The sequence below is a fragment of the Sapajus apella genome, unplaced genomic scaffold (assembly GCF_009761245.1).
Source record: "Sapajus apella isolate SASKATOON/1434 unplaced genomic scaffold, GSC_monkey_1.0 scaffold54, whole genome shotgun sequence".
NCBI lineage: Eukaryota > Metazoa > Chordata > Mammalia > Primates > Cebidae > Sapajus > Sapajus apella.
Window position 1 is genome coordinate 14850488 of NW_022436994.1, and position 20700 is coordinate 14871187.

A 20700-nucleotide genomic window follows, 5' to 3' on the forward strand; every position below is an offset into this window, starting at 1 on the left:
TAAAGTAAAATGGGATAGCTGTGAATAAGGGATAGCACATAAGATGTAACATCAGAATTCTTCTTTAATAGAATGTACAAGAACGACACACATCCATAGAGTGTGTGTCATTTGGGCATAGGGCAGCCCTACTGGGGCAGAAACACAGTTTGCCAAGGGAATGGAGTGATTGCTATAGAAAGGTTGTTTGTTGTTCCTATTTTAATGGGAGTCACATTTTTAAAACTGGTGAGCCACTGAGAATTATAGTTCACTAAAATGTGCCAAGAACATAAAAAAGGCTAAGTACTACAGCTACAGGAAATGGAATGGGCCTGGGGAGGTAGAGGGAGGATACATTCACAGCCAAACAAAAGAGGCCCAGTCAAATGCAGCTACTCTTCAGAACTGGATGTGTATGTCAACGCAGACACATTATCTAAACTCCATGGCCGTCAACTTTCTTGTTTGCAAAGTAAGGCTGCTAATTTCCTCCTGGCTGTGTCATTAGGAAATTAAACACAAGAATGTAGAAAGCACTATTACATATGCCCACTGTGCTCCGCATCCTGCAAAGCCTTGTAAATGTTAGTGTTGTCACTTTTCTTGCTTCAACCTTGGTGAGTCACTGGTCCACATTCTCTTGTACAAAATAGGATAGAATGGTTTAGATTATAGGACCCCTAAGATCTTCTTGGGATCTCAAGTTCAATGAGTTTTCATCCCATTAAATGCACCAAACACACGGCAACAGCCTGGCTTAAAAGGGTTAACAAATGAAGGAGGGGCTAGTTCCATCTGAGACACCACTTTATGAGGGGCTGGGGGAAGAGTGGCTGACTTTTATTCAAGGGCATTAGATTATCACCAGGACGGAAAATTCTTGTGAAAACACTGAATGTGCTGCCAGTCAGGGCGGGCTGTAATCCCCAGGGAAGCATGACATAATCATTCATCCTAGTGGAGTTGTAATCTTAGGAAATACAAACCCTTTGCATAATTTAAATAAATAGGCCAAGGATGACTTCAAAGAAATAAAAATAATGGGTGGTACCATGTTAATATTAATGAGTAGGAAAAATGGAACCATATCTAATATACCTAATGAAGACTTGGGAGTGGAGTGAATGAGGGTGAAAAAGACTTAGCTGTCTTACACGAGAGGATCAACATCTCCTTGCAAAGCCTCCCATAAAGAAATAACTTCCAGACACAAAATTCTTAACAGATCTTCACCTTTAACCAAAGGAGTATTAGACTGTAGCTCCTCCTTCTCATCTTGATTCTCCTTGCTCATATGTGTGAGGCCAGCATGCCCTGTCCCTGGCTTCTCCCATGTTGGCTACAACCCTTTTTGTGAACTCCACCCTGCTTCAGTGCACACCCGAAGGAGCCCAGCAGCTCTACATGGCTAATGCTTCCACAGCGTCCCTTGCCATGTGACACTGCACCCAGCACGAAATGGGACTTAACAGACACAGAGCCTTATTGCTAATAAGGACCTTACAGAACAATGGGTTCCTCCCCTGCTCCATAGAGTCCTGCTGGAAGTCACAGGGATGCGATGGAAGTGGGCTCAGAGTTCTACCTACTCTGCCACCTGTCCCTCCCTGTGACCTTCAAGCAGGATTCTATTGAGTGCTTTTATCCACTTTATAGAAATGATTTCATTTGAAAAGCATGGATGTAGGAAGGAAAAGATGGTGAAAAAAATCGATGGTTTAACCACTATGTTTGAAACTTACTACTATTATTTATTTTTTAATTGACAAAATTTGTATATATTTCAAAACATGTTGTATATCATAAGTGCCAGAAGTATATACAACATGTTTTGAAATATGTATACATTGTGGAATGGCTAAATCAAGATAATTAACGTAGAAATTATAGTTATCTTTTTTGTAGTAAGAGCTCTTAAAAATTTACCCTCTTAGCAATTTTCAAGTATACAATGCATCATTATTAACTATGGTCACCATGTTTTATAGTAGATCTCTTGAACTTACTTCGGCCTAACTGAAATGTTGTATCCTTTGAACATCTCTCCTTTCCCCTGCCTTCATCCCTTTCCCAGCCTCTGATAACCTGCACCTGGCTTATTCCTTTTAATATATTGTCCTTCTGGTTTGTCCATGCTGTTACACATGACAAGATTCCCTTCTTTTTTAAGGCTGAATAGTATTCCATTGTGTATCGTACTGCGTTTTCTTTACCCTTTCACCCATTGGTGGACACTTAGCTGTTTCCATTTCTGACCTATTGTGAATAATGCTGCAATGAACGTAGGTGTGCAGACATCTCTTCAACACACTGATTTCGTTTCCTTTGGAAATATTCCCAGTGGTGAAATTGTTTTAGCCATTACATTTTAAAGATGAAACTGAGACCAAGAGAGGTTTATTTTTCTAAGAACATTTTTTTTTATTTAATAGAGAGTCTCTGGATCTGTTCTGTCTAAACACTACTGATGCAAGAGACAGATCCACAGGACACCGAACATGTTGTCCTAAAAGAGGTTTCAAGGGACTTGGTCAAAATTACCTCATAAGTGTCAAAGGAGGGACTAGGTCCCCAAGTCTCTTCATCTCCATCCAGAACATTTCCCACTACAGATAGTGCATCATAATGCCCTGTTCTCTGTGTTACTCCTTTCATGAAGCTACTTCTAGAAACTTTGCCACAATTTTAGTAACTCCAATAGACAGCTTCTTATCTCCACTAGAGATTCAAACATGAGAATTAAAGCAGCTTTTTGGGGACAATGCTAATGGTTTAGACATGATTCTTGGGAGATATGATTTCTTGGTTTTTAGAAATTATCTAATTAATTGTCCAAAAAACTTCCTTAGGTAGATCAGGACTTGATATTCTCTGTCAGAATCTAGTTGATCATATACTCTCTGACACATTGCATTTAAAATTGTCCTTGATAAAGAAAAGTGCGTTAAATTCATACTGGCATGGGTTCAAGTCAGACATTGGAAAGCAAAACCAGGTGCTGCCATGAATTATAGAGCTTCTCTGGAGTATGGGGTAATAGTAGAGACACACAGCCAACAGGTTCTACCTTCTTCATGCCCCAGTCTTCCCTCTAATGATATGACAAAATGATATGTCACAGATAGCTAGAAAACCCAGGCTCTATAATAGCACTTACCCAAGTGATGACTCAGTTTTCTGAATGATACTACGGTATGTTCTAGGGGAAATATTTTATTTACTAAAATGTCTGAGAAATACTGCATACTATCCCTCCTTAGAAACTTACCAGCATAATGGTACATTAAAATTTACCAGCATAATGGCTTATGGCTCTGAGAAAGACAGAGTATTTAGCTTTGTTCATACTAAACTTCTTTGTCCACACATCTATAGTTTAGTATGCTACCCATGAGCACCCTGGTGAAGTGGTGCACCATGGAACGCACTTTGGGGAACATGGCTCCGTTGGACTCACATCAAACTTAACATCGTGGAGATTTATCTGACTTGCTAAATGGAGACTATCTGGTCTTGGAAAAAACAAAATTCAGGTACAACAAAACCTCACTGTGTGAATGAAAGCGAAGTTAAAACCTATTCCCTTGAAACTACAGACTGTTTTGGAAGATGTAAAACTTTATTGTATTTATTGGCGTAGAGTAACTAGGTCTACCAGTTAAACCTTCTCAAGCTGGCGTTGCAACCGAGCCTGCTTACTGAACAGGTACTAGTCTTCCACAGAGCATCCATTGTTAGAAATTAAATCCAAATTAAAGTGTCTTAACTACTGTAAATATTCCTCACTAAGGTTTTTTTATACACTTCTTGTCTTCTCTCTGGAGCTCTTTTTCTATCACAGGGCTTCATTTACCAAGTTTCTTTTTTTCTCCTGCTACATGCACTTAGACTCTCTGTGTTCTACAGGCACAGACTTATCTACAGCCCCTGACCAGGTGTCTTATAAAAATGCTTCCTGGTCACCATGGAAACTCCATGAGAGGGTATAAATGGATCAGCAGAAAGGCATCCCCGCAAATAGAAAAATATATCCAAAGCACGTGTTGTGATGAATGGTGGGTCAAGTGCCTTATTTTCTGTTCGAAGGACAGCGTTAATGTACCATGCAGGTGAAATACACATTGGAGAAGATGAGCAGTATACCACGTAGGATGACGACACATGGGAAGACACCCAATTCTTGGTCTCTAAATGTCATGGAAAAATGTACTTAAGAAGAGGCAGGGCAGTCTACCTCCTGTTTTCCATAATCTATTTATCTTTTCCCTTATTCTTTGTTGTTCTGCCTCCAGATGTTCTTCCCTGATTTGCATAGCACTGCTTTTGCATTATAAAATTGTGGGTTGGGAGGCCAAGGTGGGTGGATCATAAGGTCAGGAGATCAAGACCATCCTTGACAACATGGTGAAACCCCATCTCTACTAAAAATACAAAAATTAGCTGGGCATGCCTGTAATCCCAGCTACTTGGGAGGCTAAGGCAGAAGAATCGGTTGAACCAGGGTGTCGGAGCCCACATCGCGCCACTGCACTCCAGCCTGGCAATAGAGCAAGACTCCGTTTAAAAAAAAAAATTGTAGGGAGACAAGGTGCGTGTCGCTGAACAATAGAACCATGAGCCAAGTAATACTCGTATGGCTTTGCTCTGAGGATTTGAAAGATACCTCATCAGTCTACACGGGCCATTTTGAAGTCAGCTACCTTGAGCAAATTGCTTGACCTCCCTGGGCTCCCATTTTCTCATCTATAAAACAAAGACACCAGTGTGGATCTGCCTGACAGGGTTAATACCTACACCAACATATCTGTCATACAGCTGTCTTTGGAAGAATGAAAACTGAAGAAATACTAAGTTCTAGTACTACAATTCTACTAACCTTTGCAGAAATGAGCCTAACTTAGAACAAAGAAATATACTTCAGGCAGACAGAAGTGACTAAAGTAGTGTATCAGTTTCAATGAGATGCATGTGAATGTTTTTCTGAAAATATAAAGTACTACATGAAGTGTAAGGTATTAAGCCACCTTCCTATAAAAGGATTTGTGAAGATGAATCTCAGCAGAGGAAAGAAATGGCAAGCAAGAGAAAAGTGAGAAGGCAAGAGGTTGTAGTTAGGAATAGATGGTGCCTGGAGTAGGTGATGATTGCAATAGAGAACTAAGAAACAGGAAATCTCCCTGTACTTACCCTTGTGCATTTGCTTCTCCTGGGTTCTCACAGTTCTGATAGTCTAACCCAGAACCTTCATCAGAATTTATTACTGCTTTGTGCACAAAGCGTGAACTAAAAGGTTAATGAAAGATGTCAATAGCTGCCATGAACTCACTTCAACATCTATTTAACAAATAACTATTTGTTTGGCACTAACAGAGTCACCAAAAAAGGTAATGCTCTCACTTACCAATTCACTGACAAAAATTATCCTCTGGAGACTTATAACATGTGGGCACTCCTTCAAGAGTCCTAAATCTAGTAAGGAGATTTACAAGTTCACAACTGTCATATAAGACATAATATTATAAATGCTTTAAGAATACTGAGGCAAGTTAATCCCAAAGAATTAATAAGCAACAAAGTCTTCATGAAACATGTTGATTTTTAAATAGGGCTAATGGTAGAGGCAGGGTTTCTACCAAGGTAGATGGGAGTGGGCTGGAGCAAAACCCAGAAGCAGGAAGGCAGGAGGTCAGTTTTAGATGAATATCAGCTACAAATGAGGAAGCAGTGTCCCCTGATATACAGAATGACTCTCTCTGGTAGATAGCTGAGGTGTTTGCCATAGATGAGTGGCAACAAGGAAAATCAGAGGTGTGTCCTGGGGCAGAGGCTCCAAGCAGAAAGGCTAATTGGAGACACTGAAGTAGAAGGAACCAGGGGAGTGTCTGTGGGACAGAAAAGTACAGGAGGGACTGGAAGGACCCTTCCTGGAAACTGCTCCCACCAGAGCTCTGAAATAAGCCTTCCACCACTGGTTTACTGAAATGATAAAATCCTCTTGGCCGTTCTCAGTCTTCCTCTACTGGATGCTCCACACGGAATTAATAAATTATTTTAATAACTAGCATTCACTAAGTGTTCACTGTGTGCTAGGAAGTCTATGACATATGCTCCACACTGGCCACAGCCTCTTTCAGAAACCCTCTCTCAACTCTTGGGACACTGTCCTCTCCTGTGTTTGCTGATAGTTCCTCAAATCCTACTTCCCAGTGTCTCTTGCTAATTCCATTTCTATCCATACCATCAGAGACACTGAAACAAGATAGCGGCCCTCTTACATATGTCAGAACCTCAGGATTGGCTTAGTCCAATTGCCCATGTCACCCAAAGATTCTGGGAAGGCGTGTCTTTCTGGTTGAGAGCCACTTGTCTACCTTCTCCTTTCTGATGGGTTTAAGTAGATTGTTTTCTTTCTCTGGCCTCCCCTCTCCTCTTTTTCTTTTCTTCCTCTTCTCTCTCATTGACAAATTCTTAGTTTCAAAAGCACATTTCGCCTTATTTACTTCTTCCCTCCCTTCCTTCTTTTCCTTCCTTCCTTCTTTTCATCTTTCTCCTACTATTGTCAACTTTTTGTTACCTCTTTCCATCACAGTACCTAGCATAATGCCCATTTTAATGTATGTTCTATGCATTTTCTCTTGCAGTGCATTGCACAGAGTAGGTATGCAATAATTATCTGGATTGAGCCAGATATGTGTACATGTTTACCCAGCAGAAAGGTGTGAACATTTTAATGCTTTAAAAAGACTACATAGAAATTAAATACAGTAGTCAAAGATATAAAAGTGTAAGTCTTTGGACAATAACTTCTGACGGGGTTAACGATATATTCAGGTGCTCCACAGTGCTTACATGCGGGGGAGATTTTGTCTAACACCTCTTCTTGGATGAGCATTGAAGAATGGATTGGGGAAGAAACAGAGAAAGGAAAAGCAGTTGTTTATCTTTGGGTAATTATAAAGTGCCAATGAAAGATAAGACATAGAACATAGACAGTAACATAATTCTATAGAACAACAGTGATGTGACACTGGAGGAGGGCATCTGCAATGATTAATTTTGTTTGTTTTTGAGACAAAGTCTTGCTCTGTCGCCCAGGCTGGAGTGCAGTGGCACAATCTCGGCTCACTACAACTGCCGCCTCCCAGGTTCAAGCAATTCTCCTGCCTCAGCCTCCTGAGTAGCTGGGATTACAGGCACACAACATCATACCTAGCTAATTTTTTTGTATTTTTAGTAGAGATGGGGTTTCACCATGTTGGCCAGGCTGGTCTCAAGCTCCTGAGCTCAAGTGATCCACCCACCTGGGCCTCCCAAAGTGCTTAGAATAAAAGGGGTGAGCCACTGTGCCCAGCCTGCAATGGTTAATTTTTTATGTCAACTTGGCTAGATTTAGTGATACCCAGATAGCTGGTAAGCATTACTTCTGGGGATGTCTGTGAGAGTGTTTCCAGAAGAGATGGCATTTGGATCTTGGATCAGTGAACTGAATAAGAAAGATCCATCCTCATCCAATGTGGGTGGGCACCGCCCAATTGGTGGGGTCCCGAATAGAACAAAAGGACAGAGGAAAGGCAAATTTGCTCTCTCTGCTGGAGCTGGAACACCCTTCTCTTGCCCTTGGACATCAGAACTTCAGGTTCTCTGGCCTTTGGACTCTGGGATTTGCACATGCAGATGCCCAGTTCTTAGGCCTTCAGCCTCAGACCAAGAGTGACACCAATACTTTCCCTGGTTCTCCTACTTGCAGATGACCCTTAATGGGACTTCTCAGCCTCCATAATCCCATGAGCCAAGCTCCCTAATAAATCTACCCATATACATCTATCTCTCTATGAATCCTATTGGTTCTGCCTCTCTGAAAAACCTGACTGATACCGTATCTAAATTCCCTGGCAGTCCCCAATCATGTCTAGAAATTTGGCAAAATCTATGAAACTTGAAGACTGCAATTCAACACTATATCCTCCGTCCTGTCAATTAGAATATTTAATAATTACTGAATTCAGGAGTGAATGATGAATGCTTTTTAAAAATTACTAACAATTATTGAGTACTATGAGCAATATACTATGTTTTGTGCTTACTGTATACTATTCCTTTAATCTCCCTAACACCGCCCTAGGAAGAATATAATATAGTTATTCACATTTTACAGATGAAGAAACTAAAGCTCAGATAAGTTACATGAATTGCTGAAGCTGGAAAAAATAAAATCCCAACAGCCTGCTTCAGACCCCTGCTCTTCAGCCTGCAGTATGGCTTCCTGAATGAACGGCTAGCATCCCGAATTTTTATCTGCTGTATTAAGCATCTTACTCCAAGAAGAAATTTTGGCTGCTAACCATCCAGCATTCATTTTTACTGCTTTATTATAGGCCCCAGAAGGAATAGCAGTTAACCATTTAGGGACCCCTCAAAACTTTATCAGTTTAACCATCCTTTTCTTGGGGTTGCGTTACTGTCCAATGAGCGCATAGTGAGGGCAGTACTGCTAACACCTAAACAACACGCTCGCATCAACTAAAGCTTTGCTTTACGTTGGTGCAATTTTTGGAAAAAATGAAAACCAAAAAAAAAAAAAAAAAAAACCCCAAAAAACCCAACTTTGCCAGTTTATTGAAGTTGCACCTCCAACAATTCGTTGCCTGTTGAAAGAGTTCATGTTTAACCTGACTTGATTCTCTGCCATTGTGCAAGATTTCAGCTGTAGGATAGCATGACTGCAGTCATCCAAACCGTTAGCCAAAGGGGTTTCTTTAAAACATGCATTGCATGCAACAAAAGGGCAAAACCTTAATACGGTTTTATTTGCCAAGTAAATGTAGCTGTAAATTAATTCCTTACATCACTGTTCATTAATATTTAATATATTTATATGAAGGATGCCACTTCACAATTCCCCATACACTCAGCGTTTAATAATCTAGAAACAGCTTATCTTCTTTAACTCACTGAGACCGGATTTGCAATAACTAGTAATGTTAAATGTATTTTTAAAAAATCAATAATAAATAAATGCATAAGCACTTCCCTCTAGAATGCTTCTGATGTTATTTACAAAATTAAAAAAAAAAAAGATGACAGATCCACAAGGGACTTTATAACCATTTCATTACCACCTCCCTAATTGTATATGGTAGAACTGCGTAATCTGTTTATTGAAATTGAAATCTTTGGAAGAGATCCTCCCCACAGACATTAACAATAAGCATCTTGTGCAATAACATAGTACTTAATGTAATATTAACATTATATGCACCAGGCCTTAACCGCTCGCTGGTTCCCCCATCAGAATTGAACATTTTAACACTCTGTGCTCTGCCTCAGTATTCAATTCTATATCTAATTTACAGGCTGTAAAACACAATATTCACAGATTACAATAAATACAAAGAAGTTCTAAGGACATATCTGGTGTTACTAGGAAAAAAGAGACTATTTTGTTTGCAGTAGAAACAAAAGAAAACTCCCCTTAAAGTTTTGACCCTGAAGAAAACCATTCTGTTCAGTGCTGCCAGGCCAAATGACACAAAAGCATTACTTTGACATTAGGTGAAGGTATTTGCATGTAAATGGTGCATGACTGAAATCTGGATATCCCTCTCCAGCTTGCTTTTCCTGAAGAGGTAAGCAGGGAAGGGAAGAGCAATAAATGAGGGCTTGGGAACACTGGTTTTCATCTTGAATCTTCCTGAATGATCTTGTATGCTTTTGAGTAGTTTAACTTCTCTATACCTTAGGTTTTGTATCTTCAAATAAACAAGATGAACGACTATCTAGAAGATTCCCTCCAGCTATAAAAGTCAAAAAATCTGGAAGGAAATCCTCCATGTATAAAAGTTAGTTTGCAAACCCCATTCTGAGATTTTTTTTCGTTACCCTTTAAGCAGTATCTCTTAAATTTCAAGCTTTCTCAGTAACAGAGCAATTACAACAGCATTCATTTCATGCTGTATAGTTTCCTAAACTCTTTTTATATATTATCTCAATTAATATAAAGCACAGTACTGGACATAAATTATATAGCTGAGATGAAGACTAGAGACAGGGTTAAAAGGGAAAAACCACGTGAAATGGCAAAATATCTATGGAATAATGGAAAAGCCTCAAAAGTCAATGAACACTTGTCCAATTCTTTCATGATCATTCAGTTAACTTAAATGATCTAATAGTGCTCTATAGTTAAGATGGCCTTTTGCAAAATACATGTTTACTATCATACTATAATCCACTAATCTTAGACACACAAAAACATTCCCTCATTATTTGTGTTACATGCCTGTGTTAGGCAAGAAACACACAATCTGGATTTTACTTGGTCATTTGAAGAGAGATGTGACCTTTTCCTAGGTCATTATGTCTCTATCAGCCAAAAAGTGTATTTAATATGTATTTTTTGAAACTAATAGTTATTTAATATGAAAAATAATATGACCCATCAAATTCAGGATAGGTGTTACATTTTGGGAGTAGGAAGGGGAATTTTTATCAAGAAGGAATCCTCAGTGGCTTCAATAATAGTGTTATATTGTTTAATATGGGTGACTGATTGAATAGCATTTGCCATATGGTTATTTACACATTTTATATAAAAACATATAGATAAAATTTTCATACTAAAATATAATAGATAAACTTTCCAAATAAATTTCCCTCTTTCAAGCTATCTGCCTTTCAGAAAGCTTAGGGGACAAAAATTAAGACCACTGAATTATAATGTAAATTATAAAATTGGGTGCTTGCCCTTTATTTATGCATGCTCTGATACAACATGTAGCTGTCTTGACAGTAAAACTTTTCAGTACATAGGAAACCAGTTTAAGAGAAATATTACTGGACACATTTGATATCGATATGCTAGCAAAGTTTTTCAAAGGTATTTTCAACTTCAGAGTTTACAAGTTCAGTTTTTCGAAGTGGAAATTATACTTTTCCAGAATGGTCTTCAACAAATCATTCTCTTACTCTCCTCCCTCTTTTCCCAAAAATAAAACCACTTCTCACTATTTTTATATAACTTTGGAAAGCAAGGCATCCCGGCTTGAAAAAGATTTTTAATAACCTTTCCATCTCACCCTCTTCATCTCTTTCCTCTCATATAAGGTTGTTCTATCTCACTACTAAGAAAAAAACAAATTTAAGACTGAACTTCCCTCCAGCCCCCCACAAAACAATCAGTAATAGCAAGAGAAATACTGGTTTGGAATTATCGTTTCTTTTTAAAAGTTGATCAGTTCCTTTCAGAACCCCAAATGCATTGTCTTTAATCTGATCTTGTGTTGCCTGCTCGAGTATGAGATTGCTTTATCACTCATTCTACCACATTGGCCATTGAGGAGAGTCACTATACTGCTTTCACTTTCAGGTGCGCTTCTTTTACAGATGAGAGGGGAGAACCTGTGTCCTGGGATCATTTTATCGCACAGCCCCCTTGCACAATTCCCAACTGTCCTGCAACCTGAAAGCATGAACCGGCACATAGTATCAGGTGAACCGGACATGTTGAACTATTTTACTATTTCTGTGCCATGAGATTACTATAGAAATACAGCCACCTTCTTCATTTTGCTGGAGTTCTCCCTAGATTCACAGTAAACAAAGGGAAAGATTTCCATGCCTGGAGGCAGGGCAATTATCAGCACATTCATTGCAGTAGCACTATTCTCTTCCCCAGTCGTCATCTTCTTTTCAACTTGGCTAGGAGGCTCCACCCTCACCCACAGAGCCTATATACAAAAGAAGAGCATGAATTCATGCTTCATTCAGGGTTATCAATCCTAGAAAGTGGTTCTACCTGTGGTTGCAATTTCTAATCCAATGAATTTCAATAAAATGGATCAACTATTAGCAATGTTAGAAGTACTATAGAGAAGACCAAGGCATAAACCTTGCCTTTAAGGATCTTAGATGTGAATGAACTTAGACATAATGTTCAGACACATGAGCACATAACAGTAACAGTGTTGTTAAGTGAGCACTTACTGTGATAGTAACTCAGCAAAGAGCTACATGTATGTGTGCTCATTTAATTCTACAAATGTCCTATACAGGCATTATTATTCTGGGACCAAGAGAGCTTATATACCGAGGTCCTAAAGCAAAGTCGAAGCAGGAAGCAAACTCACGTGTACCTTACTCCAAAGCCCATGCTGTAACTACCGTCTTACATGCCCAGCTCAGCTACTTAGCCAAGGAGACAGACAACAGAGTATGGGAATAACTGGGGAAAGTAGAAAACACAATCCTTTTAACTTGATTTTAAATGACTTCACCAGATTAATGTTTGTGCTTTGAAATGTTTGGCTAACGAACCTATGAGTAATGTATGCTCTTCATTGTGTTTATAACAGTATTTCTCAAAATCTAAAGCATCTTTTATCTTTAAAGCTAATTATCACTATGAACAGCCAGATTTCAAACAGATAGTATTGATGTTTATGTGTTCCTACCCCTTACTTGTGAACATTATAGGTGGCAGAGTATATTGAATTAGCTGTCATCCCTCCTTACACCAGCGAAATCAGAGAAGCCACCATGTCTGAGATCCTGGGTTGGTGTAGGAAGATGCAAAGTGTGTCACATCAGTCCCAGCTTGGTGTCATGAATAAATGCCACATCAGTTCAAATACAGATCAATCTATATTATTTTAAAGCAATAGAAACTGCCATCATTGGTGTTGAATGCTCAGTATTGCTCTTCAACCCTCCAACCTTCATAATAATATATATATATGAAATATTTTCTCCATCAACATTATATTGGCTGCTAGTGTTGACACTAAGTCTCCCCAAACCACCTTTGTCCAATGCACAGCCCTCAGAAACCATTTCTTATTGGCTAAAAGCAGATAAACCTGCCAAAAGCCAGTGCTTATTTCTTTCCCAAGAGACCTCACTTGAGTAAGTGTAAGCGAGCATAACTCTGTGTGTTTTCTTACCCAAAGTGACAGGCAGCCTGGGAACAGAAGATCTTCGTTTCTTAACTCAGTACCCTGGATTTGGATGATTTAACTATATATAAAGGCAGCACTAGGTTGATTTGAAAGATACATTTTATCAAGTTGTCAGCTTTCCAGGGCCAACTGTTTCAAAATCACTTATAAGTAAACTAGAAAATGATTTGGATTGTAGGAAATTTAAACCTTACTTTCCCAGAATGTTGCAGCAAATAGCTGAAAAATAGACATAGAATCAAACTCTGAAATTAAAGTGTCCTGAGCGTGTCTCGCTGGTGGTGAGAGGCTGCACGGTCTAATGGATGGAGAGCTGGATGCCGAGTCAGGGGACCTAGGGAGTGATTTCCACTCTGGCAGCAAATCACTGAGTGACCTTGGGAATCTCAGCCCACCTACCCACAGGGAGAAGACCAGACTTCTTGGGCTGCACCCCTCACTGCCTTGCCCATTTGCCACCTTTTGGGGGGCTCTGCCAACAGGTATGGGAAACCTCTTAATACAGGGACAAGGAAGGAGGGGTTTGGACCAGGTAGAGAACTTCAATACCAGCCTTCCTTTGCATCTCTCTTCAGTGGCTAGGAGGAGAGACAGGAACCTTTGGGGACAGAAAGGTCCTTATGATTTTTCCAGCCTAGTAAAATAAATAACTGCCACAGCCAGTTCCTGAAGACCAGCTGGGGGTCACTTACCCATCCGCAGCCCCTTGTTTGACTTCTCAGGAACTCTTGGAGGAGGATTAATCAGATATTGACTGTTGAGGAGTTTTTTCAGGACCCTGAGCATCTCAATTATAAGAATATTCATGATACTTCTGGGCTACAGTTTCAGACAAAGCCCTACCCAACTAACACTCTCAGTTCACTGCATTTTCTAACACTACGTGAGTATACAAGCATAACTATGCAGTGTGAACAATGTCCTTGGTCTGCAGATCACCTTTTTCTCTATCATGAGCCCTCTTGGCTACAGAAGGAAGATAAGGCACCCTGATGTTACTCTCATCCTGATAATCTTACCACTCACAAGCCACAAGGAGAAAAAATACAGACATCTTGTTACTGTCTTTCAAAAGGGTTGCCAGTGGTCCCCTTCCTCCTTATTTTTTCCTGACTCTAGTCCTCTGCTGGAGTTTCGGAAGCACTGGATTTGAAAGCCTCCCTCTCCCAAGCCCTCACAGCATGTACACACAGTTAAGGGCATGGGATTATTGGCAAAAGGGCATCATTGCCCTGACATGGCATTTTAAGGAATTTAACAAATCTAATCATTTCAGAAGCCATATATCTGCCTTATTTGAGTTAGATAAAAAGAGAAGTTACTAGGGTAGGATCAGGCATTGCCTCCTTTTTCAGAAAGGGGTCACAGATATTGTACTGCCACTGGAGAGCAGATGATGCGTCATAGAAATCTCTGCACGACTAACTATGTGAAGCTCAATTTATCTACTTCAGGAGGACCAAGAGCTACATCAGCTCAACAGGGATTTGAACTTGTGGTCTCAGGGACTTCTGGACTAATGAAGCTGATGGTGAGATGACTAAGTCATCACCACTAGCTAATGGGCCCCCAGAGAGGATACATGTGATCAGAATGATTTATTGATCAATGCTGACCTCTAAAACTACTTTAGGACAGGCATTGGAAACATAAAACCACTTTTACTGTGCAGTGGCTCAGGCTGCTGTTACTTCAGCTTTGTAAAATGCCGTGTGGGACTGGGATCAATCATTGCTAGACCTTGCAGTTTGCTGACCTCCATCAGGAAAAGAACTCTCTAGAAGAAGCAGAAAACCCATGTTTAATAGCAAAGAAAGCAATGCCACTTCAGTAGTGCATTTGGAATCATGATGAAAACTTGCAGGGCAGAAGTCCCTACCCCCCATAGGATGAAAGAGTTCTATGAAAAAAAAAAGTGGAAAAAGTCAATTCCACATAGTCTACAAAGAATAAATTGTATTATCAGAATAATTTTTTTTTCTGAATGAGGAATCTTTCTTCAGTTCTATAAATAACTTAATATAAAGGTGCTCAACATCACTAATCATCAGGGAAATGCAAATTAATACCACTGTGAGATATCACCACATACTCGTAAGGATAGCCATTGTCAAAAAGTCAAAAGATAACAAATGTTTGCAACACCGTGGAGAAAAGAGAACCCAGGGCACTGTTGATAGAAATGTAGATTGAGCTGGGCGCAGTGGCTCATGCCTGTAATCTCAACACTTTAGGGGGCTGAGGCAGGCAGATCATCTAAGGTCAGGAGTTCAAGACCAGCCTGGCCAACATGGCGAAACCCCATCTCTACTAAAAACACAAAAACTAGCTGGGCGTGGTGGCACACACCTGTAATCCCAGCTACTCAGGAGCCTGAGGCAGAAGAATCACTTGAACCTGGGAGGGAGAGTTGCAGTGAGCCGAGATCCTGCCACTACACTTCAGCCTGGGAAACGGAGTGATACTCTGTCTTTAAAAAAAAAAAAAAAAAAAAAAAAAAAAGAGAGAGAAAAAAAAAAAAGGAAAAAAAGAAAGAAATGTAGATTGATACGGCTGTTATACAAAACAGTGTGGAGGCTCCTAAAGAAAATAAAAATAGAAGTATCATATGACCCAGCAATCCTTGCTCTGGGTGTTTACCCAAAGGAGATGAAATCACCACCTTGTAAAGATATCTGTACTCCTATGTTCATTGCAGCATTATTCACAATAGCCAACAGGTGAAAACAACCTAGATGCCACACGCACACACACACACACACACACACACACACACACACACTACTCAGCCTTAGAAAAGGAAACCTTGCCATTTGCTACAAAATGGATGGAAATGAAAGGCATTATGCTAAGCGAAATAGGCCAGAAACAGAAAAGTTTTGCTTGATCTCACTTATATGGGGAATATTTTGCTTGATCTCACTTATTTTATATATATATATATATATATATATATATATATATATATATATAAGGGCTCAAATACACAGAGAATGAAACAGTGGTTACCACCAGCAGGAGGCAGGGGGACAGGAAATGGGGAGATGTGGTTCAAAGGATACAAAATAGCAAATATGTAGGATGAACAAGTTCAGAGACTTAACGTACAACATGAGGACTAAATTTAATAAAATTGTCCTGTATTAAAAATTTTTGTTAAATAAATAGATTTTAGCTGCTCTTATAACAAAGAATAGTAATTATGTAAGATGACAGATATGTTCATCTGCTTCACCACGGAAGCCATTTCACTATCTTTATGTATCCCATAACATCATGTTGTAAACTTCAATTATACACAATAACATTTATTTTAAAAATTAAATAAATAAAACCACTGGATATATGTGCTTAAAAAAAGTATTTTGATGAGCTTTTGCCATAATATTTCCTGCAATTAAGTACCTGGCTGATATAGACTGAACCTCTGCATAGGCTAATTAATGGAGATTCCGTAATCAACAGTAGATCACATCTATTGTTCCATCGCCACCATGCCCACCCTCTAAAAGTAGTACATCCTTATTCAGCCTCTCTCCTTTGAAGTAAATTAGATCATCATTTCCAGTGCTCTCCCTCCCATAACATTTAACACAGCATATACATGTGGTTATGTGATAAGCATTTGTTTCTCCCTTAGACTGTAAGCTCCATGCAAGAGAACTGCTTGGCTTATCCCTGAAGTTTTACTGCTCAGACCAATTCTGTGCACATAGCAGGCACCCAATAGATATTTGTTTAAAAAGTGAGTACATTTTCTCTTTGTTATTTCCTCCTCTAAATATTTTAAGTTGCAGTTTTCCTTGTGTGATCTCTGGGAAGGTAGGCTTCCTCATGCCCTTTCTGGATCCAGGATGAGAAAAGAAAATAAATAAAAATGAATAGAGGGTGGGTTATGTTATCCTTTTTATCTCTTAAAGAAAACATAAAACAAGAATCATCCACAACCTCACACCCTTAAAACTATACAAAGCAGCTTCTGAGAAAGGGGTGAGGAGTGTGGGGTACCAACCTGTCCATTGGAGTGGTTCCTTCCCTACAAATTGCCCAAGGAAACTCAAAATACCCCAGACCCAAATACCTAACTGCAAAGGGTGAGAATATTTCAGAACAAATAAAAGCACTTGGAAAACCTTTTTAGAGTCATTCCACTTATGTCAGGACCTGTTAAAACCATTGCCAGTTAGAAGTAAGAAGGTTAAAATGCTGCTCAGTCTATGCTACACATTTGCAAATAGGCTCAGCAAATGTGCCAAGGAGTTACTTCTCTCTGCTCAAGCAGGTTTTATTTGATTACTTATAATAAATGGCATACACTGGTCAAAACTGTGAGATCTGGTTCTGTCTCTCATAAACATCATATGCCCACAAATTCCAAGTATGTTCTAAAATGGCAATGTCGTTGTTCTCAGAGTAGTTTTTTTGTGAGCATGCTATCTTGTCTCACTGCAGATTTCTCAATGAACATATTAATTCCCAACTTATGGAGGAAATAAATCTTTTGTTTTGATGTTTAGTGGATTTTTATAAAAAGACATTAGAGATACTCTATAATAGAGTGGCAAAAAATAGTTTACTTTTTTCTTTCCCTTGAAATGGCAGATTTAAATGGAGAAAGAAGTCTGAAGAAGGTGCCCTAGGAAACTGGCATGGAATGTCCACTCTAAGTGACCAAATGTGCTGCTATGTGAAGAAATGAAAGCCTTCATTGCAGAAGCCATCGATGTCTCGATGTCTTGCCTATAAATTGTAAATTCTACATGAGTCAATAATAGCCTATGCCACTTGAACTCCAATGGAGAAAGGAGGCTACCATAGACCAAAGACTCCTCCAGAAGGAGCAAGGAGGACCCTTCAAATCTCCAGAGCTGTGTCCCTGCAATAACACCCTGGAAGAAGAATATACCCTTGGGCAATTCTAAAGGATTTGCTATAATAATTATACCAAATGACATTTTTGTCTGAGATCATTCACATTAAAAGTAGGCACTTAGTTCTCCGTCTCAAAAAAAAAAAAAAAAAAAGTAGGCACTTAGAAAGACAGTTGATGATTCCCATGGAGGTATTAGAAAGCAGTAAACACCATTCAACCCATAAGAGAAACTCACAAAGGTGTTGCCCGACCATAGATAAATTATGGGTACTTATTCACACTCCAAAGGCCACTTGAACTTACAGGTAGTTCTTGAAACAGTAACTTCCCAAATAAACTAGGTATTTACTTACAGAGACAATTAGGTGATGGATAGAGAATGAAAATGGTGATTGAATAAACCTAAAAGAAACTGATAGAATCTATAGCATACTGAAAGGCCATCAATAATTAACATATAGCTCCAAAGAAATTACAATGCATGTAATAGTTGAAATAGGACATTATCTTGAAATTATTAGATTTACCCACAGTTCTTCAGAACCAATTGTGCAATATGAGAAACTTTTTAAAGTAACAGACTCTTCCAGTCCAACATGGTTTTATTTCCTATACATGATGGTAAGATCTAGATGCTTCTTATCATAAGTGAGCTTTTAAAATATTATTTATCTTGTGACTTTATTTGGAAGCAAGGAGAGTACAGTAGTTTTCTTTTTAAAAGGCAAATTATTAAAAGGCAAAGCCCAAGTTGTGGTCATTTTGTATTCTCAGTGCCTGACACCTCGTAGGTACTTTATAAATATTTTAAGAAGAAAGGAAAGAGAGAAGGAGGGGAGGGAGGAGGAGAAATAAGAAGGAAGAACTATTTTGATGATATGTGCTATTTGGCTTGTGGTGGTGATCCTCCTCTTTAGACTTCTAAATATGTCAGCCTCTTTTGCCCTCTTGCCCATAGTTCCTTGATTCAGCTTTTGAAATCTTTTCAGGATTTCTCAGGAATTAAGTTTCTTCAATAATTGAGGTGGTTCAATAATCCTTTCACATAGAATAGAATAATAAATGTTTAAACTTTTCAATCTGTCTAGATCCTCAGTAAATTTCCTCGTTTTACCCTCACCCCAGCCCATTTCTCTTATTTTAACAATTATCTGGTGCTTGCAATGGGCCCAAACTTTCCCTAGGTTGGTCCTGGAGGTTCAAAGGCCAATGCAAAAGCCCCAGCCCTGGGAGTCTTCACTCTTTCAGCTCTCTCACTCCTTAAGTGTCTCTTATTTCCCAAATGTCCATCTCTGGTCAGTCAAGCCATCTTGCTTATAAAGCAGACACCGTTTGGGTAAATATTGCTATTTCTTTCACATAGAAAGCTATTTGATATGTTTAGAATTCTCTATCACCTTTGAAGTTTCTAATGAGCAAGGAGCTTCCCAGACAGCTTCACTGATCAACCAGACCTGGCTTCAGTCAATCTCTTCTGCATGGTCCTTCAGCGGTTCTCAGGAAGCTATAATCAACATTTTATATCCTTAATTAGGCCAAATCCTATGAAGGTGAGCTCTGTATACAGAATTTGGTTTCTCACCTTGCCCACAAAGAGAATGGTGCTTAACACACTGAGGTGATCATTTTATCAGTTCACTAGATCCTTTGGCAGCCTCTTCTGATGCTAAACTTGATCACTATGAGTACCAACTTGGAGACCACCAAAGGCAAGAGAACATCCTCAAGTGGAGTTCTCTTGTAATAATATCCTCATTGCATATACTCTCTATGCCACAGCTACTTCTGATATTGACTTTATTCAGAAAAAACAACCCACTAAAATATAAATAAAGGCAGGGGTTTATACCCATTTTGTTCCATGCTGTATCCCCAGCATCTAGAACAGAGATGACACATACAACAATTTCATAAAAATCTGCTTAATTAGCAAATTATTGCTTGAATTAACTGTTAAATAAATGTATGTATGATTTTACAGATCCATATACATTTATATGTTTTTTAATATTTCAATACACACAAAACTCCTAACATTTATTGCTCAGGGGAATGAATTAGAGGAAAGAAGGTGCAAGGCTGCTGTAATTTTTTTCTTTTATGCTGTATTAAAGCAAAAGAGAGGCTCAAATAAGTAGGAATTTAACAAATACAAAGTTATTTCAGGACCAGGACTCAACGTATTTCTGAAAGCCAAGAGAACTTACAATTCAACAAAAAAATACCAATAAGGAAAGAAAATCAAAGGCATATGAAGTTTCATGGAAAACCTAATTTCATTGTGTGCTGAACTTTATTAGGTAATATTTTTATTTGTTTCCAAAAAGCGGTTCTTACCTTTCTTTTCTTTTTCATTAGTTACCAGAGTGAATTCTTTCTCTCTCTTTCTTTAATACAGATTTGTAACTAAATGCATAGGGACATCTACAAGCTTGTAAACAATTTTCAGCAGTTCATTACCCATCTCTCCTGCCCTACCGAAATTATAAACACAATGGTACAACAAATCACATGAACATTCTTTTCTACAGAGTCACGGTATAATGTTCTGAGAACAATGAGCAGACCAATAGCCAAGAGATTCTTGCAAAGGCAGGGTTGTAGCTACCAGCCACAAGCCAGACCTCTACGCTGCAGCACGTGCTCTTCACAAAAGAGATAAAGAGGTAAGCCATAGATTAGAAGACATTTTAGAGTTTTATTAGAATAGCAAGGCTCGGTTTGGTATGACAATATTTTTAATACTTTTTTCAGTCTTACTTTGTGGCATTCCCAAAGTTTTATCTGTAAACATCTTTAACAATATCAATATTCATTATGATTATTATTGATAGTTTATTTTGAGACTGAGAAGGGACATTTAAGACCATGATATTTCATTTTTTATTTGCA

The 20700-nt window shown here is 38.8% G+C and overlaps 1 protein-coding gene and 1 non-coding gene across 6 annotated transcripts in view; one reads left to right on the forward strand and one right to left on the reverse strand.

Moving 5' to 3' along the window:
• The window catches only part of POU6F2 (POU class 6 homeobox 2), a 469840-nt gene that overhangs the window by 299412 nt on the left and 149728 nt on the right, over positions 1 to 20700 (reverse strand). The window lies entirely within an intron of this gene.
• LOC116527500 lies at positions 8415 to 8540 on the forward strand. Its single transcript, XR_004258581.1, has one exon. It is a non-coding gene; the product is annotated as a U4atac minor spliceosomal RNA (small nuclear RNA).